This window comes from Pelophylax lessonae, assembly GCF_965119305.1.
Source record: "Pelophylax lessonae genome assembly, chromosome: 6".
In the NCBI taxonomy this organism is placed as follows: domain Eukaryota; kingdom Metazoa; phylum Chordata; class Amphibia; order Anura; family Ranidae; genus Pelophylax; species Pelophylax lessonae.
This window is the reverse complement of record NC_138773.1, coordinates 143,116,516-143,143,827: the sequence shown is the minus strand read 5'-3', so window position 1 is coordinate 143,143,827 and position 27,312 is coordinate 143,116,516. Positions and strand designations below refer to the sequence as shown.

The following is a 27,312-nucleotide window of genomic DNA, read 5'->3' as shown; positions in this document are numbered from 1 at the left end:
TAGGCTTGGCCATGGGTGCCAAATTTGCACCAAGTATAGCACATTTACACATGGCCAAATGGGAGGAGGAGTGTGTCATATCTACTAATACACCAGAACTAGTCCTTTATAGGAGGTTTATAGATGATTTGACCCCAATCTGGGAAGGAGATCAAAAAAGCTTGCATATTTATTTTTTTTGTCATTTTTATTGTTTTTTTCAAATAAACAAGACATGTTATATTCATGTATCAAACAGTTTGCAGTTACAAATGTACATGCCAAAACAATATTGCAGAATTGAAATAGTATAACATAGAACCATGAGAATAGGTCCTATAAACATATTACAAAAACATCCATAGGGATAATTCGGTATGTATATAGAGTGCTTACTATGCCCTTCGCCTGAAGGAGCAAATGAAATACAAGTGAGCCGGGTGGTACGGCTCTCATGGGGCACCCAATTGGAGGCATTTTTTACCCCATGAGGCCTAACACATTCAGCAAACATATAGAAAGAGGAAGGTAAAGGCTCAAGCCCCAGAAGCCATATAGGACTCCCACAGCTTCCACCTCTCCTTGAATTGCCTGAAGTTATGGGGAGGATAGGATATTTTTAGTATTCATAAGATTATCTTACTATTTGAATCACCTCATGGTGACAGTGTGTCTTTCCATTTTCAAGCTATTGGCAATCTGACTGCATAGAGGACATGTTGGACAATCACTCTGCTGAAGGGCGGAAACCAATCCAGCCCAATACCCAACAAGGCCTGCTCCACTTTCAGTTTATTGAAAATACCAGTGATGTCTGCTAGCAGTCGATGGATTGACGCCCAAAAACTTCTCAGTGACAAACATGACCAAAGCATGTGTACTAATGTACCTACCTGACCACAGCCTCTCCAACAAAGATTGCAGCATGTGTTGTGATATTTTGCTATAATATACGGGGTTCTGTACCACCTAAGGTGAATTTGTTGTGCCCCTTTTCTGAAGTTAAAACATTTAGTAAGTGAATAGCTCAGCCTAAAGACTTTCAGCCATTGAGCCTCTTAGAAGGTCTGTTGCAAGTCCCTTTCCCATTTCAACTGGGAGGAATATTTCACAAATACCAACCTATCGTGTAGTGAATTGTAGAATAGTCTAATCCCTCGTTTACCTGAAGAATCAGAGAAACAGAACAAATGTATCTGTTTTGGGAGAATAATTGTCATTGTTAATGTGGAGATAATGTGTAGTACTCTTTTGTATGGCAGGTATTCAGTCTTAAAGTCAGAGAATCCCCTGCATAAGTCTGGGAAAGATATTAAGGTGGATTGTTTGTACATGTCAGGAATATGAGATAGACCATATTTCTCTTACGTCCTCCGACAGTCGACGCACCTCATATAGTCTTCACCAATGGGTAATGACTTCCTCTCCACAGGAGTAGCTAGGCATAAGACTTGTTAAAAACAAAAGCATTTAACATAGACACACCCATGGGGGCTGTCCCACTGTTCAATACCCCCCTGCAGTAGCCATCCCAACTCAGTTTGTCTTCTGCCTAGCGTTAGGAGTAGATAGGCTTCCCTGTGCTGGGGCTACAGTCTCAGACTTCTAATCTTTCTTATGATTTTTATTTGCAAGGATGTCAGTTTTTTCTTTGCTTTACTAGCTGTTTATTTTGTCAGCTTTAGTTTTTCGTCGGATCTTCGGATGAAGATGGATTTTGCGGAGCTGGGAATCGCACTGGCCGCCCTGGTACCATGTGTTCGCCCTGGCACTAAGAACGACCCATCCCTGTTCGCAGCAGGGATGCAGCCTGTGAGGTGGCTACCTCACTGGACACATCTGCGGTTCAGTGCTGCAGTGTCCTGCGTTTGGCTGACGGCATTCCCTGTCATCTGAGGACAGAGGCTTTCCGTTTCATAGAGGCACCCCACGCCATCCGGTACAGGTAAGTACTTTCTGTGTGGGGCCTCTGTCTGGGGTGGCAGTCCTGTGTTGCTGTGTGTTCCCCCATGTCTGTGCGTTTGTGGGGCTCCCTGATGTGATCCTTGCGGGGGTCTTTTTTATTGCACTGCTAGCGCTGTGTGGGTTTGGGGGCCCCTCTCCTGTGTCACTTCAGTGTTTTGGAGGTACAGACTATGTGTGTGGTGGCCGCAGCGGGTAAAATCCACACGGTCCGCCATTTTAGGTGTGGGCAGCATGTCTGGCTTCACTGGGGGCTTGTTCACAGCTTGCTATGTAGTGGTTTTGGCGCCATCCGGCGCCATCTTGTGTGTGGCAGAACGATCGTTCCGAGCACATGTCAGCGGCCATCTTGCCAAAGCCTCCCATTACTTCCTATGGGCAGCCATTTTCCCTTAGCCTTGCAGCATATAGTTCAGCCTCTGACCTCACTTCCTTTTCCTCTGGAGCAGCGATCAGTGTGGTAACACTCTGTGGGGCTCTGCAGACTGTCTCTTCCATATTTCTCTGTTTTATCCCTTCTGGCTCAGGTTTGTCCCTTTTGGGGGGTCTGTGTACACAGCGTATCTAGCGGTGGGCTGCGCAGTCCGCAGCGCTCTTAAAGGGCTGGTACTTTTCTCTGCAATGGAATCTCAGGACAGCAAATTCCCCTCAGCCTTGGTGGGGGACCCCAGTTCTGCTGAACCCCCTGTTATACCTAATCTTGCCGCTGTGGTGGCGACTTTAGTGTCCAAAATGGAGGTGCTGATGGCTGAACGAGCTGCTAGAAAAAGGCCTAGAATATATTTCTCCTCTGATTCAGATGGTGATGTGGCTGCTGTGGCGGGTGTGCCCTTTTCAGGGTCTCGCTCGTCCCTGGACACGCTGGGGTCTGAGGGGGAGGCGGAGGTGGAAGGGGTAGATGATTCTCCCCCAGGGTCGCCTGAAGAACGTGCAGCTATGGATGCGTTGATTTCTTCTGTTAAAGAAACACTACATTTGGAGGATGAGCGCAATCCTCCGGGCATTGTGTCCTCCTTTGGTACACATAGGACCCGCAAGTCGGCGCAGGTTTTTCCCTGCCCCGCTGAGTTTCATCACACAGTGAATGAACAATGGTGCAGTTTAAAACGCCATTTCACGGTGCCTAAACGGTTTCAACTGCTCTACCCCTTTGCGCCTTCTACAGATTTGCGCTGATGTGGGTCCCCCCGGGTGGATCACACTGTGGCCGCGTTGAACAAGGCTACTTTGGTTCCCACTGAGGATACCCCGGTTTTCCGGGATCCTACTGACAGGAGGTTGGAGTATCTTGCCCGCCATGCCTACATGGTGGCGGGTTCCATGGTCAAACCTATTTTCGTTTCTGTCATGGTGGCTCAGGCGGTGGCAGACTGGACTAAGATGCTTAGACGCACTCTCGCGTCTGATTCTGCCCCACCTGCTACGCTGGACATGGTGGACCAAATTCATCAAGGGGTCATGTATTTGTGCGATGCGGCCTTGAATGAGGCCCCTTTGGCTGCACACCTGTCTTGTGTCGCGGTACTTAACCGTCGACTGATCTGGCTGAAGAGCTGGTTGGCTGACCAGACGTCACGGAAAACGGTGGCTGATTTTCTCTATGCAGGGTCTCGCCTTTTTGGCGAGGCTTTCGATACTTTGGTGAAAGGAGTCACTGGGGGCAAAAGCACTCTGCTGCCCCAAAATCCGAAGAAGTCCCGCCTTTAGACCCAATCAGGGGTCCTTCCGTGCCTTCAAGCCACAAAACAAGGGCGAACCTTTCAAGGGCCAAGGTGGCCAGAAGAAACCATGGACGGGCAAGCAAAAGTTTGGCCATGCCGGTGCGGCGGCTCAATCTGCCTCTGCCTGAAGGGACGCCCTCACCCGTTTCAGGGGTGGGGGGACGTTTGCACGGTTTCCTCCAACCTTGGCTGCTCCGGATTCTGAACAGGTGGGTTCAGGAAATCATTCGATCAGGATACAAGATCGAATTCCTTTCACGGCCGGCGGACAGATTCTTTCCCTCAAATCTTCATTTGACCCCAGGGCGCGCCTACAGGACCTGCATCAAGCGGTGCAGGACCTCCTTGCCCAGGGGGTGATTGTCCCGGTGCCTCATCGGGACAGGTTTCGGGGTTTTACTTGAATCTGTTCACTGTGCCCAGAAAGGAGGGCAAGGTGCATCCGATCCTGGACTTGAAACCTCTAAACCACTTCGTGCGCGTTCAAAAGTTCCGTATGGAATCCCTCCGCTCGGTGGTGGCTTACCTAAGTCCAGGGGAATTCCTGGCCTCGATCGACCTAAAGGATGCGTATCTGCACATCCCCATTTTCGAGGGTCATCAGAGGTACCTCCGGTTTGCCATAGCGGAGGAACATTATCAGTTCGTAATGTTACTTTTCGGTCTCGCTTCGGCTCCAAGGGTCTTTACCAAAGTGCTGGTGCCTGTTGAGGGCACAGGGCATTGCGGTCTTGGGATATCTGGACAATCTCCTGTTAAGATCGAGTGTCAGTCAGAGCCTGTTGCACGATCTGTCGACTACGGTACAGACGCTCCAGGAGTTCGGTTGGAGCATCAACGTTCAGAAGTTGACTTTGTCTCCTTCGGTTTGTCTTCCCTATTTGAGAATGGTTCTGGACTCTGCTCAAGTGAAGGTATTTCTGCCGGAGGACTAGCTCCGGACCCTTCAGAACGAGATCAGGTCTCTTAGAGACAATGAATCCTTGTCACTCAGGGCCTGTATGGAGAGCCTGGGGTTGATGGTGTCGGCTTTCGAGGCAATACCATTTGCTCAGTTTCACACACGGTCTCTCCAAGCGGAGATACTGGCCAGTTGGGACAGACTACTTCAGTCCCTAGATTTGAGTGTCTCGTTGAGTCGCCGAACCAGAACGGATCTTCTGTGGTGGCTTCAGTCCCCGGCTGTGTCGGAAGGGAAATCCTTTCCTCCATTGCTGTGGACAGTGATTACCACGGATGCCAGCCTGTCGGGCAAGGGTGAAGTCCTGGGCAACCTGTCTGCCCAGGGCACTTGGTCGGAGGAGTCCTCCCTTCCAATCAACATCTTGGAATTGAGAGCGATCAAACTGTGTCTCTGGTCGGATCGACTTCGGGCCGTCCTGTATGGGTACAGACGGACAATGCTACCGCGGTGGCTTACATCAACCACCAAGGGGGCACCAGGAGTGCCCGGGCGGCCCGGGAGGTGACCGACATTCTGTCTTGGGCCGAGGCTCATGCCCCGGCGATTTCGGCAGTTCACATTCCGGGTGTGGAGAATTGGCAGGCAGATTATCTGAGTCGCCAGACCCTGGATCAGGGGGAAAGGTCCCTACACCCGGAGGTCTTCCCAATGCTGTGTGCGAAGTGGGGATCCCCAGACGTGGATCTGTTCGCGTCTCGGCTAAACCACAAAGTGGAAAGGTTCGTGGCAAGAACGCGCTATCCTCTGGCGGACGCCTCGGATGCGCTGGTGGCCCCTTGGCATCAGTATCGTCTGATGTATGCCTTTCCTCCGATTCAGGTGTTATCCAGGTTCCTTCGCAGGTTGGCCTCGGAACCGAACTTGGTGATTCTGGTGGCACCGGACTGGCCACGCCGGTCCTGGTACGCGGACATCGTTCACCTAGCAGTCGTGCTTCCTTGGCGGCTGCCAATGCGAGAAGATCTACTGTCTCAGGGACTGATCTTCCATCCTGCTTTACAGTCGCTGGCTTTAACGGCCTGGCTGTTGAAAGCCAGGTCCTGAGAGACAGGGGTCTCTCCCCAGAGGTCATTCCTACCTTAATCAGGGCTAGAAAAGCCTCGTCTGGTAAAATTTATTACCGTACCTAGAAAGCTTATTTTGCCTGGTGTGAGTCCATGGGGTTTTCTCCTCGCTCATACTCGGTGACAAGAGTGTTGGCTTTCCTCCAGTCTGGTGTGGACCAGTGCCTGGCGCTGGCCACGATAAAGGGCCAGGTATCTGCACTGGCTGTTCTTTTTCAACGCCCTGTGGCGCCTCATTCCTTAATTCGCACCTTCATTCAAGGTGTGCGACATTTGGCCCCTCCCCGGAGGGAGCCTTTACCTCCATGGGACTTGAACTTGGTTTTGTCCGTGTTACAGCGTTCTCCCTTTGAAAACATCTGGGAGATATCGTTGCCTCTGCTGTCTAAGAAGGTTGCCTTTTTAGTGGCGATCACTTCGGAGTGATCGGAGTTGGCGGCGTTGTCTTGCCGCTCCCCTTACCTGGTGGTTCATAAAGATAAGGTGGTCTTGCGACCTAACTCGTCATTTCTCCCTAAGGTGGTGTCTGACTTTCACCTTAATGAGGACATTGTTTTGCCTTCGCTCTGTGTGAAGCCTAAGCATCCTAAGGAGTTTGCCTTGCATTCCTTGGATGTTGTCCGGGCGATCAAGGTTTACCTGTTGTCCACTGAATCCTTTCGGAAATTGGATTCCCTCTTTGTCCTTCCGGAGGGACCTCGGAAGGGCATGGCTGCGTCTGTGGCGACCATTGCCAAATGGATCAAACAGACGATTGCCCCGGCCTATGCTTTGAAGGAACGGGTTCCACCCTTCCCTGTTAAGGCGCACTCTACCAGATCGATGAGTACGTCCTGAGCCTACCGGCATCAGGCTTCGGTGGCCCAGGTGTGCAAGGCTGCGACTTGGTCGTCAGTGCACACCTTTTCCAAATTCTATAAGATTGATGTTCTGGCATCAGCTGATGCCTCCTTTGGCCGCAAAGTTATCTGTGCGGCAGTGCCATAGGGGACCCTTGTTTGTTTTTTTTGTGGGTCCTTGGTTGTTGGGGTTGTTTATCCCCTGGGTTATTTGCTTTCCTTGGCTGTTGCTCCTGTTGAGCCTTTTCTGTTGCCCAGATGGTTCTCTTACTGTGCGTGTAAGGTTCCTTTCTCTAATGTGGGTACTGCGTTGCCTTTTATATGGTTGCGTCTCCCACCCCTCATGTCTACACTGCTTTGGGACATCCCATTGGTGAAGACTATATGAGGGGCAGCGACTGTCGGAGGACGTAAGAGAAAACTGAATTTTTGAAAAAATCTTACCGTAAAATTCCTTTCTCTGAGTCCTCCGACAGTCGCTGCCCCCGCCCCTCTTTTGGGTTTTTTTTCTTGTGCACTTACTGCTATGCTACCAAACTGAGTTTGGATGGCTACTGCAGGGGGGTATTGACCAGTGGGACAGCCCCCATGGGTGTGTCTATGTTAAATGCTTTTGTTTTTAACAAGTCTTATGCCTAGCTACTCCTGTGGGGAGGAAGTCCATGCCCATTGGTGAAGACTATATGAGGGGCGGCAACTTTGGGAGGACTCAGAGAAAGGAATTTTATGGTAAGATTTTACAAAAATTCAGTTTTTTCCCAATGAGCTATATGTAGGTCAGGTGAAAGAGCTCTCAATGTGGATAATGCAATGGGCATGTGAGAGAAGTCACCACCCACTGTCATATTAGCCCAAAAGTACTTCCACGCTTGTAATGTGGCTGATATAGTGGGGTTCGGGTTTAGCGATTGTCTTTGAGTAAGGTTGAGGGCCAGTACTGAGTCAGCTAGGGAAATATGGGGTACACAAGATTGCTCCAGTGACTGCCATAGAGACACTTGTGAGTCGTAGAACCAGTGTTTGGATTGTGCTAAAATTGCTGCCATGTGTTAGTCCTTCAGGTCGGGGACCCCCATTCCCCCTAACAAAACCTGTTTAGTTAGAATTGTGTGTGAGGTTCTGGGTTTGCTGTCTGTCCACAGAAACTTGCTTAGAGTTTTCTGTAGGGATTTGTAAAAGGTGTTTGGAACCTGTTTAGGGAGAGCTGTAAAGACATGAAGTATTTTTTTGGCAAATTTAACATCTTGAAGGCCGCGTTTCCAACTGACCATGAAAGGTAAAACTTCTGGTTTTACCTTGTGTTCTGTGTTGTTGAATTAAGTAAGGGGGAGAAGTTCAATTAAAATAATGAGGCTGGTAAATTAGTAAGTTTAATGCCTAGATAGTCCATGGAGTCTGTTTGCCATTGATAATGTACCATTTGTTGGATCTGCATTTTAGTTTTAGACTCTACTGCTACCCCGAGGAGATTAGATTTTAGTTTGTTTACTTTGTAGTATGAAATGGACTGAAATTCCTCTAGTACCTTTTGGACTTGGGCTAGTGATGTCACCGGGTCAGTACAAGATAGAATATGCCATCTGCAAAAAGTGAAACGGCATGAGACGACCCTCCCACTGATATGCCTGTTATTCCAGTTTGCGATCTGACTTTGCAAAGATAAGTGGTGATAACGGGCATCCCTGACGTGTGCCGTTGATGATTTGGAAACTGTCAGAGAAAAGGCCTTCAGTGAAGACCCGTGCTGAGGGAGTTGTGTAAAGGGCCATAATAGCCTTAACCATCGATCCCTGAAATCCACATTTCTCAAGAACCTGCCGTAGGTATCCCCAATGTATCTTGTCAAAGGCCTTTTCGGCATCCAGTGACAAGAACACAGTGGGGATCTGGTTGGAATAGACATGATGGGTGAGACCGACAAGACGTCTAGTCGCATCAGTGGCCTGACGGCCAAGGACAAAGCCCACCTGGTCCAATTTTAATAAGACCAGGAAGGTATTGGGATATACGATTGGCCAGAATTCTAGCGTATACCTTTAGGTCCATATTCAATAATGAGATAGGCCTAAAATGTTGGTCCTTGTTGGGTTCTTTTCCAGGCTTTGGCAACGTTCTCACAGTTGCTTCCAACATCTCCGCTGGGAATGAGGTCACAGTGAGGGCTTTTTGATATACATTCATAATGTAAGGAACCAGTACATCTACAAACATCCCATAGTATTCAGATGTGAATCCATCAGGGCCAGGGCCCTTCCCTTTTGGCAATGATTTGATGGCTTCACAATTTTCTAGAGGAGGGAAAGGACCATTTAAATGTTCTATATCCAAAGGTTGCAAACACGGGAGAGAGATTGAAGACAGAAAGTCCTGGATATCCAGGTCCGGAGTCGGTTGGGGAGTCAATGCATCTACGTTTAAATTGTACAAGAAGCAATAGTAGTGACCGAAGGCATCCACTATTTCCTTCGGGTTGGTCAGCCTCTCCCCCGTGGAATGGTGGATTAGATAATGGATTTTCTGTTTAGTCGTTATGACCTTCAGCTGGTTGGCTAGAAGCTGTCCAGCCTTGTTGCCATGGGAATATTGGGAGGCTTTACGTTTCTGGAGGGCTGAGTGCTGACCGACCAGAAGAACACGTAATTCAGCCTGGAACTGTGAAAATTTCCCCACACACTCAGAGGACGGGTTCTTTTTATTTTCAAATTCCAAAGTTTTAATTGATGCGAGTATATCATTGAGTTTCTGTCTTCTCTGTCTCCTGACCTTTGCTCCCCCAGACAGCAATGAACCCCACATATATGGCTTATAGGCATTCCATAAGTAAATGGGCAAGTATCAGTAGCATTGTTAAGGTCAAAAAATTCATTCAGCTTTGAAAGTGTCTCAGTATGAGCCTCTTGGTTATTCAGAAGACTTGCATCAAAGCGCCATCTGTGTGCCCTGGTGGTAAAGGGCACATCCCCCGATAGTAATAAGAACAGGGGCGGGATCCGAACACGTTATTGAGCCCACAGATGTGCAAGAGATTTTTTGCAAAAGGAATTTGTCCGTAAGAAAGAGATCGATCCTAGAGTAAGAATGGTGGATTTTAGAGTAAAACGAGTGGTCTCTTCCAGAGGAATTGTGGCACCTCCACACATCATAAAGGCCTGCAGAAGCTAGAAATGCAGCAAGATCAGAGCAGTGATGGCGTCTCGGATAGTTCATGGAGACATCCAGTTGGTAATTGGGGACCACATTAAAGTGGCCGCACATGATGGCATGCCCCTTGATGAGATGCTGCAACTGGTGCCACAGCCGTTTAGTGAAAGTAATTTGCCTAGCATTGGGGGCATATACCGTCACTGTAGTATAGGTAGTTCCGATAATTATACAGGATATCACTAGGAATCTGCCCTCAGGATCTGCAGACTGTGAAAGTAGTGTGAAATCCAAGGTGTCTCTGAAGAGTAACGCCACCCGCAGTTCTTCTTGGGGCTATTAGCATAGAAGGTGTGAGGGTATTGTTTAGATGAAAGTTGTGGGTGATTATTTACCATAAAGTGTGTTTCCTCAATAGCGGCTATATCACAGTTCAGGACTTTAAGCTCCCTCCATAGCATAGCCCTCTATACGAGGGCTGTTAGGGCCTTTGACTTTGGACGAGAGAATTTGAAAAGACATCTTTTGTAAATAGTGGAATACCCTTGATGTGTGAACGGTGAAAAAATCACTTACTTTCAGATTGTTCAGCTACAACAACTCACGTAGATGCAGGAGTGATTTTGTAGGCGGTAAGTAGGGAATCCCACGGCTAGAAATCCAGCGATCATTTTCAGAGAGGTGTAAGATGGTTTTGCAGATCTGTGGAAGCTAGCGGGTATACTACTGGTTGAAAATGAATAAAATAAAATGAAGAGAAAGAAACCAAAACTTCAAAGGTAAAGTGGCAGAAATATAGTCTGCAAACGTGCAGACAATTAAAAGATAAAAAAAAGGTGACTCTGTGGGGGAGTCTGCACAGTTTAATGTACCGTTGTATAGGGGGAATTTAGAAAACAGTCATTAGCCGAGCATGACGCCCGAAGTGTTAGTGGTGATGAAACGTAAGGCAACAAGTGTCCTATTGAACAGTAGTGAGCTAAGCTGAAGTGGGGATCAATCAGCTGGTGGGACGTCTTCCACCTCAGGTTCTAGGATTCCCCAGCATTGCAGTATGGCTATGCCATCCTCCAGCGACGTTATCCTATGTTCCCTGTCGCCCCTGGTCACCACCAGGGTGGCTGGGTAATTCCAACAGTAGGGGATATGGTGGTTTCTAAGAGGTTTCGTGATTTTAGAGAGATTGTGGCATCTATTCATCGTGTGTGCTGAGAGGTCAGCATAAAAAGATAAATTATTAATGGCGGGTGGTAGGCCTACACCTTTTCTCACCAGAGACATACATTTTTCTTTAACTGTAAAGAAGTGTATGCAAGCTATAGTATCCCTGGGTAGGGATGCTGTGATATGTTTCAGCTTGGGTAATCTGTGGATTCGATCAATAGCCATGTCACAAAGTGGGATATCCGGGAGAGCTTCTTGCATGAGAGATGTTAAAAATTCAGCTAACTCCTGAGGTTTAACCGTTTCAGGGATCCCCCTAATTTTGATGTTGTTGCGCCTTGATCGATCTTCAGGATTAGCAACTTTTGATTTGAGCCAGACTATATTATCATCATGTTCGTTGTGAGCGTCCACCATGTCGTTAAAGGTGTCTGCAAATTCTCCCATCTTGTTTTCAATCTTTTCCACCCTGCTATCTACTGCTGTAACTGCTTTGTTACACTGAGTCATTAACTGCAGCATGTCTGCGTGTATAGAACTTCTCAGTGATAACATCATGTCTTTCAGTAGGGATTCAATGACAGGCTGGCCTGTTGTGGGGAAGGAGGAAATCGTATCATGGAATTCCAGGGTGCCATCCATGTTACTCCCAGAGGCCATGGCTCCCTCACCCAGCTGCAGTCTGATTTTAGATTTGGCAGGGCTTGCACATGCAGAGCGAGGTGAAGAGGGTGCCTGTGCCTTATTATGTGTGCCTGGGACCGCTCCTGTATCTGGGGAGTTCCCCGTTGGTTGATTCTGTAGGGCTGTAGCAGGATTATGTAGTGTGGCACTGTGTGCTGAGGCTCCAGCGCCATCTTGGTTATGGGGCCCGCCCGCAGGTTGAAAAAAATGAAGGAGCTTATCTGTGCATGGCATCCTGGCATCTTGTGAGACTGGTGGCGCAAATCTTGGGTGTCCCTCAATGTCGATATTTGCTCCGGTGTGACTGCTTAGCGAGGAGCTGTGAAGCTAAGCGTCCATCTCACTCGCCGGCCGGCTCCCCCCCCCCCCGCATAATTTTAAATAAAAAAAATAAAAAATAACATGGGGAAAGCAGTAGTGAACACATTCACTTCCTAGATTTAGACATAACAAAGGAAGGATATATTCTTTAACCACTTCTGGAAAGGAAGGTTTTACCCCCTTAATGACCAGGCCATTTTTTGCAATTTGGCACTGCGTAAATTTGGTAATTGTGCAGTCATGCAATGCTGTACCCAAACAAAATGTATGTCCTTTTTTCCCCCACAAATAGAGCTTTCTTTTGGTGGTATTTGATCACCTTTGCGTTTTTATTTTTTGCAATATAAATGAAAAAAAAGACCGAACATTTTGAGAAAAAAATGACATTTTCTACTTTATCTTATAAAAATATTCAATAAACTACATTTTTGCCATACATTTAGGCCAACATGTATTTAGCTACATGTCTTTGATAACAAAAGAATCTCAAGCTTATATTTATTAGTTTGGTCAAAAGTTATAGCATCTACAATTTATGGTCTATATATTGGAATTTACGCAACTTTTACTTTCTGACTGCCTGTCTCATTTCTTGAAGTGCAAAAATGGCTGGACCAGTGGCGGCTGGTGCTCAAAATTTTTGGGGGGGCGCAAACAGAAAAATGTAATAGGCATTGCTTTGCGGCAAAAAACGCTGTAAAAAATTGCGTGACTTTGAGGTCGCAAAAATGTGAAAGGGGCCTTTGGTAATTAAGGTATAGTGTGCCCCCTTTCAATGCAGAGAGACCAGCGTGCCCCCTTTCAATGCAGAGAGACCAGCGTGCCCCCTTTCAATGCAGAGAGACCAGCGTGCCCCCTTTCAATGCACAGTGACCAGTGTGCCCCCTTTCAATGCAGTGACCAGCGTACATGCCCCCTTTCATTGCAGTGACCAGCGTACATGCCCCCTTTCAATGCAGTGACCAGCGTACATGCCCCCTTTAATGTAGTGACCATCGTATATGCCCCCTTCAATGCAGAGACCAGCATACATGCCCCCTTCAATGCAGAGATCAGCCTACATGCTCCCAATGCAGTGACCAGCGTACATGCCTCCAATGCAGTGACCAGCGTGTGTGCCCCCTTCAATGCAGTGACCAGCATACATGCCCCCAATGTAGTGACCAGTATACATGCCCCCAATGCAGTGACCAGTGTGCGTGCCCCCAATGTAGTGACCAGTATACATGCCCCCAATGTAGTGACCAGTATACATGCCCCCAATGCAGTGACCAGTATACATGTCCCCAATGCAGTGACCAGTATACATGTCCCCAATGCAGAGATCAGTGTGCGTGCCCCCAATGCAGTGACCAGTATACATGTCCTCAATGCAGAGATCAGCATGTGTGCCTCCAATGCAGTGACCAGCATACATGTCCCCAATGCAGAGATCAGCGTGCATGCCTCCTCTGCATTGGGGACATGTATGCTGGTCACTGCATTGGAGGCACGCACTCTGATCTCTGCATTGGGGACATGTATACTGGTCACTGCATTGGAGGCACGCACGCTGATCTCTGCATTGGGGACATGTATACTGGTCACTGCATTGATCAGCGTGCGTGCGTGCCTCCAATGTAGTGACCAGTATACATGTCCCCAATGTAGAGATCAGCGTGTGTGCCTCCAATGCAGTGACCAGTATACATGTCCCCAATGCAGAGATCAGCGTGCGTGCCTCCAATGAACATAAACTGGGACTTTTTGCTGACAATATAATTATGACTTTGACAGACCCCCTTTTTATACTTACAAGAGCTACAATCACTTATTCACTTATTTGGACGTGTATCCTACTATAAAGTCAACACCAGTAAGTGCTTTGCTCTTTCGATCTCTATCCCAGCAGTAGAGGTGGTCAAACTAAGGTCTGTTTTCCCGTGTAATTGGGAAGCCCCATCAATAACCTATCTGGGTATCCAACTCACCTCCCCGGTCTCTAAACTATATGAATGCAACATGGTACCTCTCTTGGCCCAAATTGAGGAGGAATTCTCCCAGATTAGGATAATTCATCTTTCCTCTTTGGGGAGAATTGCTGCATATACAATGCTTCCAAAACATTTGTACTGCTTCAGAACCCTTCCGATCCCAGTCCCACAGATATTTTTCAATAAGCTAACTTCTCAGTTAAGAAATTTATCTGGAACGGGAAACCACCTAGAATAGCACTCTCCACTTTATATAAACCCCGCAATCTGGGAGGAGTAGGCCTCCCTAACGCTCAAGCTTTTTATCATGCAGCTATCTTGGCTCAAGCCCGTTACTGGTTTGTGGCACAAGGAGATAACTTATGGAATCAAATTGAACGCCAAGTCACCCCAAGTCACAATCTATATGCGTTAGCCTCTGCTGCTACCATACTCTACAATATACAGATCCCTGATTTCCCCACAATTCAGGCTACTATACAAGCCTGGACCTATCTTCACAAACTAAACTTTTTTGAAGAGGAAGGTGTGAGCCCCGCCATTCCCTTGGCAGCGTATGACGTCCTCATTCCAGGGGTCTCAACCCTGCAGTGGCAGAGACGGGGCTTCCACTTCTCCAGACAATCTATCCTACCTGTGTCGGCCCTAGATTTATTAACTTCATATCAAATTGACGCTTTTGAGCGAGTTCACAAGCCTTTAATCCCCCCTATACCGAAGAAACTTTGGAATTTTCTCTTAGATAGGTTGGATCACTACATAAGGGGAATATCACTTTGCTACCAGTACTATAATTACCAGCCGCCTTTTCGCAAATCCCCAAATATTCTTAAATGGGAAGGCGAGCTACAACAGACCTTCTCCTCCGCTCAGTGGCTTAAAGCATTCAAACTCAATCACTCGTCCTCAGCTTGCATGGATCACTGGGACAACTTCCAAAAAAATCTTTCATAGATATTATATGACGCCCGCACAGCTCCACTCTATGGATCGTAAATGCCCCCCCTGTGCTGGCGGGATTGCCAGGCCACAGGAAATCTAATTCATATCTTATGGGGTTGCCCAGTGATCCAACCGCTGTGGATAGCTGTTTTTGAATGGATGTCTGAGCTACTTGGGCTTAGGTGTGTGCCCTCTCTGGCCCTGGCCTTATTGAGCCTCGGCTTAGAAGCGTACCAGGAAAGTTATGGCACATATACTATTTGCCACCAGAATCGCAATTGCAGCTAACTTGACAGCCATTAAACACAGATGACCACCCAATGCGAGATGGAAAAAATTTTAGAATTCAAAGATAGGAAAGCTGTCTCTTTTCTGAAATACTGGCAGATTTGGCAAAAACAGTCCTCTAACGTATTGTGATGTAATATCTCTTTAAAGTAATGATTAATACAACTTGTAGAATTTATTTTCAGTATGTACTTTCTGGGCATGGTGGCAAGCCATCCCTGTCCCCCCTCTACCCCCCCCCACCTACCCCCGTTGGTTACCCCCCCATCCACCTTCTATTTACTAGCTCTCAGAATTGGATCCGTTTACAGGTAGTGGCGACACCTGTACTTCTAGACATACCCCGGTGGAGTCCGCTCCCTCACAGTTTGTACCCAGTTGGGGTGAGTGTCCGGACGGCTACACTTGACAGGCATGTCCCTTCTCTGAGAGAGGTATCAAGAGCTGTTATCCATTTAAGTGATTATGCGATCTGTAGTCTATCACCTGCAAGTACAGTATGTGATATTGTTATGTACCACTTTTCATGTATTGTTATCTTGATATCTTGTTTTTCTTGATTATTTGTTATCTTGTTTATCCTTTAAACAATAAAAATTTATTTGACAAAAAAAAAAAAAAAAACCTGCACACAGAATACTCACACTTTCTTCTAAACAACGAGCATGGAAAATGGCAGAGTAGTGGTGTAAACTTGTTTTAAACCAAAAACATTGCCGACTTCCAGTGGCATGCAACATCAGTGTCATGTGGTTAGGCTCCTCCCGATGCATTTCATCATAGGTGACATCATCAGGGGTGTGACCACATAACACAAACCCACTGTATATATAGGTAATAAACTGGAAGTTGGTGGAGGTCAGAAACTGAAAGAATTTATAAATATCCAAATTGCAGCAATCAATCAATAATAGATTTGAATAAGAAGTGATCCCCCATAATTGTAGGTGGAAACGAGGTGGCACTAGGTCGAGAGCGGTGTAAAAACAACTGCTCCGTCCACGATCCATGTAGTCTGGGCAGTTGGGGGGCTCCACATTGCTGTCTTTTCCCTCGTAAACCCGGAAACAACTTGTATAGCCTGTTGCCCTGTCACAGAACTTATGCATCTTGACCCCGTATCTGGCACGCTTGCTGGGGATAAACTGCTTGAAAGCAAGAAGGTCAGAAAATTTAATCAGGGACTCGTCAATGCAGACATCTTGTTGGGGGATAAACAAGGCTGCAAATCTTTGATTGAAATGGTTTACAAGGGGCCGAATTTTGTGGAGCCAGTCATATCCAGGGTCACCCCGAGGACGACAGAGTTCATTGTCATTGAAATGCATGAACCAAATTATTTGCTTGTATTGACCCCTGGACATAGCAGCAGAGAACACGGGCATATGGTGGATTAGGACAGTGGACAAATTTGACCGAAAACTCACTCTTTTTAGTAATGCCCATGTTGAGGGATAGGCCCAGAAAGGTAACAGTTATAGGTTTCCAGCCAAATTGTCTGGCAAGGTTTGAATTTGGATTGGCGGCAATGAATTGGTTAGCATAAAAATTGCTTTGATCCACAATAGATCTGTACAGATCCTCTGTGAAAACCAGCTCAAAAAAATTAAGGGAATTAAAATCATCTTTTTTCACCTGAATTCGGGGTTGGGCAGTGAATGGGGGAAGTACAGGTGCTGCAGAATCTGTGGACTGACAATTGGGATTTGCAAGCGCACCAGAAAGGACACTATGGGCTCTATGGGCTTGTCTTTGAATTCTTGGTAGCTGTGGGACACTACTTGTGCTAGCCACCGCACCACCTTGAACTGCACTTATGGGACTCCCCATGTCGCCAAGTGATACTGCAGTGCTGGTATGTCTAGGACCAGGGTTTACTAGGCCGCTGGTGCTTGCCAGTTCACCAGAAGGTTGAGCAGCACTAGTACTGGCTCTCTGCTGCATACGAGAACAATGCAGTTGTTGTACCTCCACAACAGAAGAATGGGATAAGCCTGACCTTAGCAGGGACCTCTACTCTGTCATCAGAGTGATCTCTCAGGGTGCCGCTGCCCTCTACAGGTTTGTATACTGACCCTGATTCTGCCAGTGAGGCTTCCCCATCGCTCCCATCTGACATGGTCAGTATCCTGTAGGCCTCTTCACTAGTGTACCTCTGTTTGGACATTTTGGCCAATAAATTTACAACTACTAGTGCGACTCACAGGTAAAAAAGCACCTGCTTGTCGAGGACTGTTTGAACCGCTACAAAAAAAAACCTGCTAGTGCTAGCGGAGATCGCTAGCAGAGATCAGGCCTGACTAATTACTGTATATAGTGTACAATGTGAGAGGGAGTGAAGGGGTTAACTGGGGGAGATCAAGGGGTTAAACCTTTTTTAGGGGATAGATGGCAGATGCCCTAAACCTATTTGGGCCTAGTGAAAGCTCAGTTTAGGGTCACAAGTGACACTAATACAGTGATCAGTAATAATCTGTATACACTGTATATAGTGTACACTGTGAGGGGTTAACGGGGGGGGGGGTGATCAAGGGGTTAAGCGTGTGCCTACATGGGGTATTGTTAGTGTAGTACTTAGTGTATTCACTTTTACATGCTTCATCTTCTCCTGGAACCAAAAGGGCTCCAGGAGGGAAGATTGCATCACTCCCCCTTCCTGTGTTTACATTGCACAGGCAGGGGAAATGATGCCATTGGCCAGAACCGATCACCAGATCCAGACCAAAAATTATTGGTCTGCATCTGGTGACTGATCAGTTCTGAGCCAAATCAAACCAGATAGGGCTTGCAGGGTGCGCGGGAGCACGCCCTAGATGTGACTATTGGCCAAATTCATTGTACCTCCAATGCTGATTCTGTTCTATTTTACCTCCATTTTGACTATTTTTAGGTGCAAATGCAATTCACTCTAACACCATCAGAAACGTTAAGAGCAGTGTCAAATTCATTAAGATCAACTAATGTCAGAACTGGACTTAAAAACAGTCCAGCTAAAAGGTGGACTATTTTTTTCAAAATCACAAAATATGGCAGGAAAAAAATAAAAAATGTGTGGGAAAGATGTGTGATATGATTTTGAGCTAAACTGCTTTTAAACTGTGTGAAAATGTTAAGTAGAAAAAAAGATATTAATAAAAGTGTAAAATGCAAAAATAGCTCCAGAGTCAATTTCTGGCAGATAGCCCATGTGAGCATGCTCCAAACCAAAAACTAGGCTGAGAATAACGTTTTTGAAAACGTTAGTGGGAGTTTTATTGAATTTGCGGCAAATACCGCCGCAAATTTGCGCTATTCCGGCGCTAATTTTTTATTTTTTTTATTTTTTTTGCACATATCTATGTATGTCTAATATACAGTGGGTACGGAAAGTATTCAGACCCCCTTAAATTTTTCACTCTTTGTTATATTGCAGCCATTTGCTAAAATCATTTAAGTTCATTCTTCTTCCTCATGAATGTACACATAGCACCCCATACTGACAGAAAAACACAGAATTGTTGACATTGTTGCAGATTTATTAAAAAAGAAAAACTGAAATATCACATGGTCCTAAGTATTCAGACCCTTTGCTCAGTATTTAGTAGAAGCCCCCTTTTGATCTAATACAGCCAGGAGTCTTTTTGGGAAAGATGCAACAAGTCTTTCACACCTGGATTTGGGGATCCTCTGCCATTCCTCCTTGCAGATCCTCTCCAGTTCTGTCAGGTTGGATGGTAAACGTTGGTGGACAGCCATTTTTAGGTCTCTCCAGAGATGCTCAATTGGGTTTAAGTCAGGGCTCTGGCTGGGCCATTCAAGAACAGTCACGGAGTTGTTGTGAAGCCACTCCTTCGTTATTTTAGCTGTGTGCTTAGGGTCATTGTCTTGTTGGAAGGTAAACCTACGGCCCAGTCTGAGGTCCAGAGCACTCTGGAGAAGGTTTTTGTCCAGGATATCCCTGTACTTGGCCGCATTCATCTTTTCCTCGATTGCAACCAGTCGTCCTGTCCCTGCAGCTGAAAAACACCCCCACAGCATGATGCTGCCACCACCATGCTTCACTGTTGGGACTGTATTGGACAGGTGATGAGCAGTGCCTGGTTTTCTCCACACATACCGCTTAGAATTAAGGCCAAAAAGTTCTATTTTGGTCTCATCAGACCAGAGAATCTTATTTCTCACCATCTTGGAGTCCTTCAGGTGTTTTTTAGCAAACTCCATGCGGGCTTTCATGTGTCTTACACTGAGGAGAGGCTTCTGTCGGGCCACTCTGCCATAAAGCCCCGACTGGTGGAGGGCTGCAGTGATGTTTGACTTTCTACAACTTTCTCCCATCTCCTGACTGCATCTCTGGAGCTCAGCCACAGTGATCTTTGGGTTCTTCTTTACCTCTCTCACCAAGACTTTTCTCCCCGATAGCTCAGTTTGGCTGGACGGCCAGCTCTAGGAAGGGTTCTGGTCGTCCCAAACATCTTCCATTTGAGGATTATGGAGGCCACTGTGCTCTTAGGAACCTTAAGTGCAGCAGAAATCTTTTTGTAACCTTGGCCAGATCTGTGCCTTGCCACAATTCTGTCTCTGAGCTCTTCAGGCAGTTCCTTTGACCTCATGATTCTCATTTGCTCTGACATGCATTGTGATCTGGAAGGGCTTATATAGACAGGTGTGTGGCTTTCCTAATCAAGTCCAATCAGTATAATCAAACACAGCTGGACTCAAATGAAGGTGTAGAACCATCTCAAGGATGATCAGAAGAAATGGAAAACACCTGAGTTAAATATATGAGTGTCACAGCAAAGGGTCTGAATACTTAGGACCATGTGATATTTCAGTTTTTCTTTTTTAATAAATCTGCAACAATGTCAACAATTCTGTGTTTTTCTGTCAATATGGGGAGCTATGTGTACATTCATGAGGAAGAAGAATGAACCTAAATGATTTTAGCAAATGGCTGCAATATAACAAAGAGTGAAAAATTTAAGGGGGTCTGAATACTTTCCGTACCCACTGTATATATATATATATATATATATATATATATATATATCACAAAAAATATATATATATATCTATACATACATAAATATATATATATATATATATATATATATATATATATATATGTGTGTGTATATATATATATATATATATATATATATATACATGTTTTATTTATTGATTTGCCTATGTGTATATATATATATATATATATATATGAAAAGGAACACTAACACGGCTCCTCCCCGAAAATTAAACATTGTATATGTGTGAAATTAATATATTTTTGGGTTGGTTAGATATAGAAAGTAACAATAATATATGTTTTTTTGCATATGTATATATATATATATATATATATATATATATATATATATATATGCAAAAAACAATATATTATTGTTACTTCCTATAACCAACCCCAAAAATATATTAATTTCACACATATACAATGTTTCATTTTTGGGGAGAAGCCGTATTAGTGTTGCTTGTCATATATAACAACATACAGTTGTAGGTAGTTCAGGGATTCGAACACCCAAATACACTGTTGCAAGGCAGCGGTGCTAACCACTTAAACTACCTAAAGCTAATGACATTTTTACAAAGCATGTGTGATTTGTACTTTAAAAAAAAAAATTTTTTATATATATATATATATATATATATATATATATATATATATATATATTCTATTTAGACCCAATTCAAGCTCAAATAATTTTTATTTATTAAAATTTTTTGATGGACTAATTGAATCAAACTATATTAATTTTTAGAGCCCATTCACATTAGCGCGACTTGTCAGGCGAATTGTCAGCCTGACAAGTCGCGGTCCATTGAGTAATACAGGACACGTTCTAATAGGAGCGACACAAGTAACTCCGACTTAGAAAAAGTATCCTGTACCACTTTGGGGCGACCTCGGAGAGACTTGCATAGACTTCCAGTATGTGAAGTCTCTGCAAGTCGCGGTGCACAGCGGTGCACGATACTTCACAGGTCGCCCCCCGAAGTCGTGTGGCCTCAATGTGAATGGGCTCTTAAGGTGCCAGTGCATGTATGCTTGGTATAAAGATAACAAGAAACAACAAAAAAAAAAACCTCAGAGACCACAATTCCCAAATAATTAACCTAGTTTAGTGAAACTGTATAAAATCAACAAATTTTTAAAAATAATCCTGCATGCTGGAAATTATATATAGGTGTTTAAAACATTTATTTCTGTGAAAAATTTGTATTTTAAATATAAATTGATAGGCTAAGAAACTAGCAGTGGCATATATTATAAAATAAATGTAACAAAGTGATTATGTTTGTGTAAATTGTGTTTTGCAAAAATGTTGCAAATATGTATTGAGCTTGAGCTTGATTAAATAAACTGACCAAAATATCCAAGTGGTTAGCACAGCTGCCTTGCAACAATGTATTTGGGTGTTCAAATCCCTGAACTACCTACAACTGTCTGTTGTTATATATGACAAGCAACACCCCAAAAATAAAACATTGTATATGTGTGAAATTAATATATTTGTTGAGTGGGGAGCCATATTAGTGTTGCTTCCTATATAGAGCCACATTACACTCTGAAAAATAGCAGTGTTTGAGCTTGCAAATCTGAGAATTTGCAAATTGATTGAACATATGCAGTGCAACCCCAGAACTCAGAATTCAACAACCCAAAAAAAAAAAAAAAGAAGATATATATAGATATATATATAAAAAATTACTACATCAAGTCAACACACATAGGAAATGCTTTCAATAATCTCAGAATGAGCACAAAGTGGCTTTTTCATTTAGACTAATGGGCCATACACACTATAAGATTTTCTGAAGATTTTTTCCTTTAGATTTACCAAAACCAGATAATATGAGGTCAAACCTAAACACTTTCAATTTGTATGCAATCTGGCAGGCCCTTGCACTACATAGAAAAGGTAAATCTGAAGGAAAAAGTCTTCAGAAAATCTTATAGTGTGTATGGCCATACATGTTCAATTTTTGTTGGCCATATTATCTGGTTTTGGTAAATCTAAAGGAAAAAGTCTTCAGAAAATCTTAAGCCCCGTACACACGTACTGATCGTCGGCCGAACGATCGGCTGTCTTTTGTCCGGGGCTGTCCTGTCTGTTGAAAACTGCAAAAGACTGCACACGAATTTTGTCGGCCAACAACAGACGACTGCAGAAGTGATGTCATGTGATGGTTAACTTTCCCTGTGTTTTTTCTTTTCTGAGCATGCCCAGTCTTGCAAATCAGCCAATTGTCGGTCGAATTCTGTACTGACTGGCGAACAATCGGCCGTTCTGGTGTTGGCCAACAAAAATCTTAATGCCTGCACGACAGATTCTGTTCGGCCGATAATGCGCTGTCGGCTGTCGGAAGCATCATACTAACAAGCCTACATCAGTCGTCGATCAGTCGTCGGCCGAATATTTACGGCCGAAGATCGGTACGTGTGTACGAGGCATTATAGTGTGTATGGCCCATTAAGCTGGCCATACATGTTCAACTTTTGTTGTACAATTTTCTGGTAGATCTACCACAAACCACATTCACTTGTATCTAATTAGGCAGGCCTTTGTACTACACACTTGAAGGTAAATTTCAAGAAAATTGGACAGAAAATTGTAAGAAAATTGGAACATGTATGGCCAGCCTTAAGCCTCGTACACACGTACCGATTGTCGGCCGTAAATATTCGGCCGACGACCGATCGGCCGATTGTAGGCTTGTTAGTATGATGCTTCCGACAGCGCATTTTCGGCCGAACAGAATCTGTCGTGCAGGCATTAAAATTTTTGTTGGCCAACACCAGAACGGCCGATTGTTCGCCAGTCAGTACAGAATTCGGCTGACAAACAGCAGATGAGCAAGACTGGACATGCTCAGAAAAGAAAAAACACACGGAAAGTTAACCATCACATGACATCACTTCTGCAGTCGTCTATTGTTGGCCGACAAAATTTGTGTGCAGTCTTTTGCAGTTTTCAACAGACAGGACAGCCCTGGACAAAAGACGGCCGATCGGTCGGCCGACGATCGGTACATGTGTACGAGGCATTAGTCTAAATGAAAAAGCCACTTTGTGCTCATGCTGAGATTATTGAAAGCATTTCTTATGTGTGTTGACTTGTAAGAAACTTGGATCATGGATGGCCAGCCAAACACTCATTCATTAGTGAACTGGTGATTTTGGTTTAGGAACCAACAGACCCAATTAATTACTTTGCTGGGCGTTTCCTATACTGGGTGGGTGTAGTTTAACCAAGGTTATATAAAGGGATGTATGAGATCATATCATTTGGCCTGTGGAAGGGCCACAGGTCTTTATGTCCGAATTTGCTTTTGGGGGTGGGTGGGGTTTGCTGGCATGCCTAAAGATCCATATTGCAGTAAGTGTATTCTGTTGGATGAATACTTTTCATGCTCTAACTGTTTGGTATAGTTTTTGCAAAGTGTGTCTTTATGTACTCTATACATGTTTTTTTTTTTATTTTCATGCCTCTGTGTAGCTGTATGTTCTAGTGATTTGATGGTATTTAAATGAAAAGGCAGGCTCATGCAAACAATTAACATAAAGGTATGTTTTATGCTTAATACCAAGGTGTCTACAACTTATTTTGCTTGACTTTTGGATATTGTAAGCTCTATCTATCCACCATATGTTGTATCTTTGCACTGTAATTTGAATAAAAATTACTTTTTTTTTTGGGGGGGGGGGGCATTGCACATGCTTGCTTGAGTGATTACTGATGTTTTATACATGTTCAATAAAGCTTATTCATTTGTACACAGCTTCTGTTTTTTTGTTTTCTTTTCTTCATATTTGTCTAGATGTAATTCAGATATCGTTTGTGTCTATTGAATGTAGTCCATTTCTTGTATTTTTTGTGTGCAATGGCAGTACAGTATGAACATGGGTAGGGTTTCTTCCTTTACTCCAGCGAAGTGTGTATGGGTGGGTGGGTGGGTGTGTGTGTGTGGGGGGGGGGAGGTGTGTGTGTGTGTGTGGGGGGGGGGAGGTGTGTGTGTGTGTGGCTAAATTGTAAGAAAAAATTTAGGTGTTTATGTATATATTTAGCTAAAAATATATAAATTAAGGAATAATACAAAATTTCCATTCAGCCGCTGTGGATGAATGTAACCATAACATTTAATAAAACACTAAAAATGATTACTAAATAAAAGATTGCTACAGCACTCACTCACCTTTTTAGTTGGCTTAGGTCAGTGATGATGAACCTTGGCAACACAGGTGTTTTGTAACATTTCCCATGATGCTCACCTACACTGCAGAGTACATGAGCATTTTGGGAAATGTAAGGCAAAAACATCTTGGGGGGGGGGGGGGGTTAAGGGTTACCATCACTGGCCTAGGTAAAACATTTCCAATACATTTTAGTTGTCTGTGTGCACCATTTTTAAAATAAAGCAAAATCTCTTTACAATAAATTGCAAATGGCACATTGGCATTCGCCCTGGACCTAAAATGACACCAAATTGGCTTGCACACATTCCAGCAAGTGGTCACAATCAACTGGCTAATCATGGTGAGGGCCACTTTCAGCTGTGAAGAAATGGCATTCATATGCAAAGTAAGTGTGTGTGTGGGGGGGGGGGGTCTGTGCTTGTAATCAGAGCATTGATTACCAGTGCAGACCCTTGGGGGATGCCACTAGAGCCACCAGGGATGCCCGCCCATGCCACTATTGATGCCAATCAGTGCTCAGGGAACCTGTTAGTGCCCTCCTCATCAGTGCTGCCCATCATTACCATCTTTCAGTGCTGCCCACCAGTGCCAATCATTGCCCATCAGTGCCACCTATCAATGCTGCATATCAGTGCCACCTATCTGTCTATCAGTGCTGCATATTAGTGTCTCATCAGTGCCTGCCAGCGCAGCCTCATCAATGCTCGTCAGTGCAACAAAAAACATATTGATTTACCAAATTTTATTACATAAACAAAAACACATTATTTTATGGGTCAAACATTTAGGTCTTCTTTTTGCCAATAGAAAAAAACCTTGCAGTGATCAAATACCACCAAAAGAAAGCACTATTTTTTTATGAAAATACTGTCATACATTTGTGTTAGGTACAGGGTTGCATGACCGCGCAATTGTCATTCAAAATGCAACAGTATAAAAAGCTGAAAATTGGCCTGGGCAGGAAGGGGTGTAACTGCCCTGTAAGGAAGTGGTTAACTATTGAAACATGGGAATAAATATTCCAGGGGTAATCATGCTCAGCTCAATGGTTTAGTGGTTAGTGTTCCTGGCTATAAACACTGAGAGCATGAGTTCAAATCCCAAGTGTGCCATCACCTTCTTAATTTTTAGACAGCTATAAATAAATACTGAAACTTGGCAAATGCATAATTGCACCCTGCAGATATGCATGTTTGTTTCTTGAATATACATGGCCATTGACATGCAATTTTAGGTGATGTAGCCAATGTATTACTATGTGGCCAAAAAAAATTATGGCACACAGGGTGTTATCATGGTCTGGCCTTGAACTCATGACCTAGCAATCTTTGGCTGTGAGCTTAGCCCACTACACCAAAGTGCTGAATACAATCAGATATGCCTGAAAGTTTCAGATGAATGAAGACTGCTAATTAGACAGCTGTGTAGTCTGCTATTAGAAAATCTAAAGGTTAAAACACATAAGATACATAACTATACCTTAAAATTAAAATAAACCATATTAGATGACATTGCTGTGTAATAGTGATTCAGAATAGACAAATTTCCTTTTATGAAAAACACAAAGGGAATTTGGTTAACTCCAAACCCGAATTCAGTCTAAGTTAACTCCAACTCCGAATTCATTAAGGCATCTAGTTGATGGTTTAACTCCAGCCACTTACCTATTTAGGATGCAATGAGTTTAGGCTGGAGTTATTTCTGGAGAAGTGAGCAGCTCTATTCCAAACTTATACTGAATTAGGCCCTATGTGACTTTGCACAGCCGAGCCGCACAGCCGCAGTAATCCTATGGTGGGTGGTCGGCAACTGGTTAAAAAAAGGAAAATAAATAAATACATTTTTCCTTTTCTTTCTTAATTTTACAAAACAAATGAGAGCTACAAAATACTCTTAGAAAATACCTTGGGGTATCTACTTTCCGAAAAAAGGTCATTTTTTTTTTTTTGGTGGGGGGGGGGGGGGGGGCTTGTGCTGTCTTGACATTTCAGGGCCTCCCAAACTGTCATAGGTAGTGAGGAAGTAAAATAAGCAATTTATTCCCTGTGTACACAGCTAAGCTCCCAAAAGGTCTCACATGTGGTATCCCTGTACGCAGGAAAAGCAGCAGAATGTATTTTGGGGTGTCATTCCACATATACCCATGGCATGTGTGCACAATATATCATTTAGTGACAACTTTGTGTCAAGCTTCGGGTGTCTACTTTCCAAAAAGGGGTCATTTGGGGGTGTTTGAACTGTCCTGGCATTTTCTGCCCAATATTCTAAACTTATGCCACACGTCACCACTCTTCTAACCACTTGAAGACCAAGCCTTTTCTGACACTTTTGGTTTACATGATTTTTTTTTTTTTTTTTTTTAAAACTAGAAAATTACTTTGAACCCCCAAACATTATGTATTTTTTTTAAACCCAAGGCCCTACAGAACAAAATGGTGGGTATTTCAATTGTTTTCTTACACGGTATTTGCGCAGAGATTTTCCAAACTCAATTTTTTGGGAAATATTTGAATGCAAAAATACACTATATATTGTCCAATTGTTTGATAAAATATAAAAGATGATTTTATGTCGAGTACATAGATACCAAAGATGACATGCTTTAAAATAGTGCACGGTCGTGCAGCAGCAACAGACTACGTACGTTTTTTAAAAGCCTTTAAGAGCCTTTATAGGTTACCACTTTAGATTTACAGAGGAGGTCTACTGCAAGAACTACTGCCCTCGATCTTACATTCGTGACGATACCTCACATGTATGGTGCAATTGCTGTTTACATATGACACCAGGCTGATGCTTACGTTCGCCTTTGCATGCAAACATGGGGCAACAGGGGTGCTTGATTTTTTTTTTATCATTCTCCCTTATGATAGCAATATGTAGTGACAAGTACTCTTTTTTTAGTCTGCATGGAGTCTTAAACTTCCAGCTGGGAAATAAACTTTCCTCACACGGTCCGGAGTACTTGGGTCCAATCTTGGGCCCTTTCCAAGACAGAATTTTCCTTCTTTAGGAGAAAGTTGCCTCCCTCAGGTCCAACATGCAGACCCTTGGATCCAAATGGCATCCTTTAGTTT

The 27,312-nt window shown here is 44.2% G+C and overlaps 1 protein-coding gene across 3 annotated transcripts in view; it reads left to right on the top strand.

The window, feature by feature from the left end:
- VPS35L (VPS35 endosomal protein sorting factor like) overlaps window positions 1-27,312 on the top strand; it is a 1,473,617-nt gene that overhangs the window by 978,939 nt on the left and 467,366 nt on the right. The gene's annotated exons all lie outside the window — the stretch shown is intronic.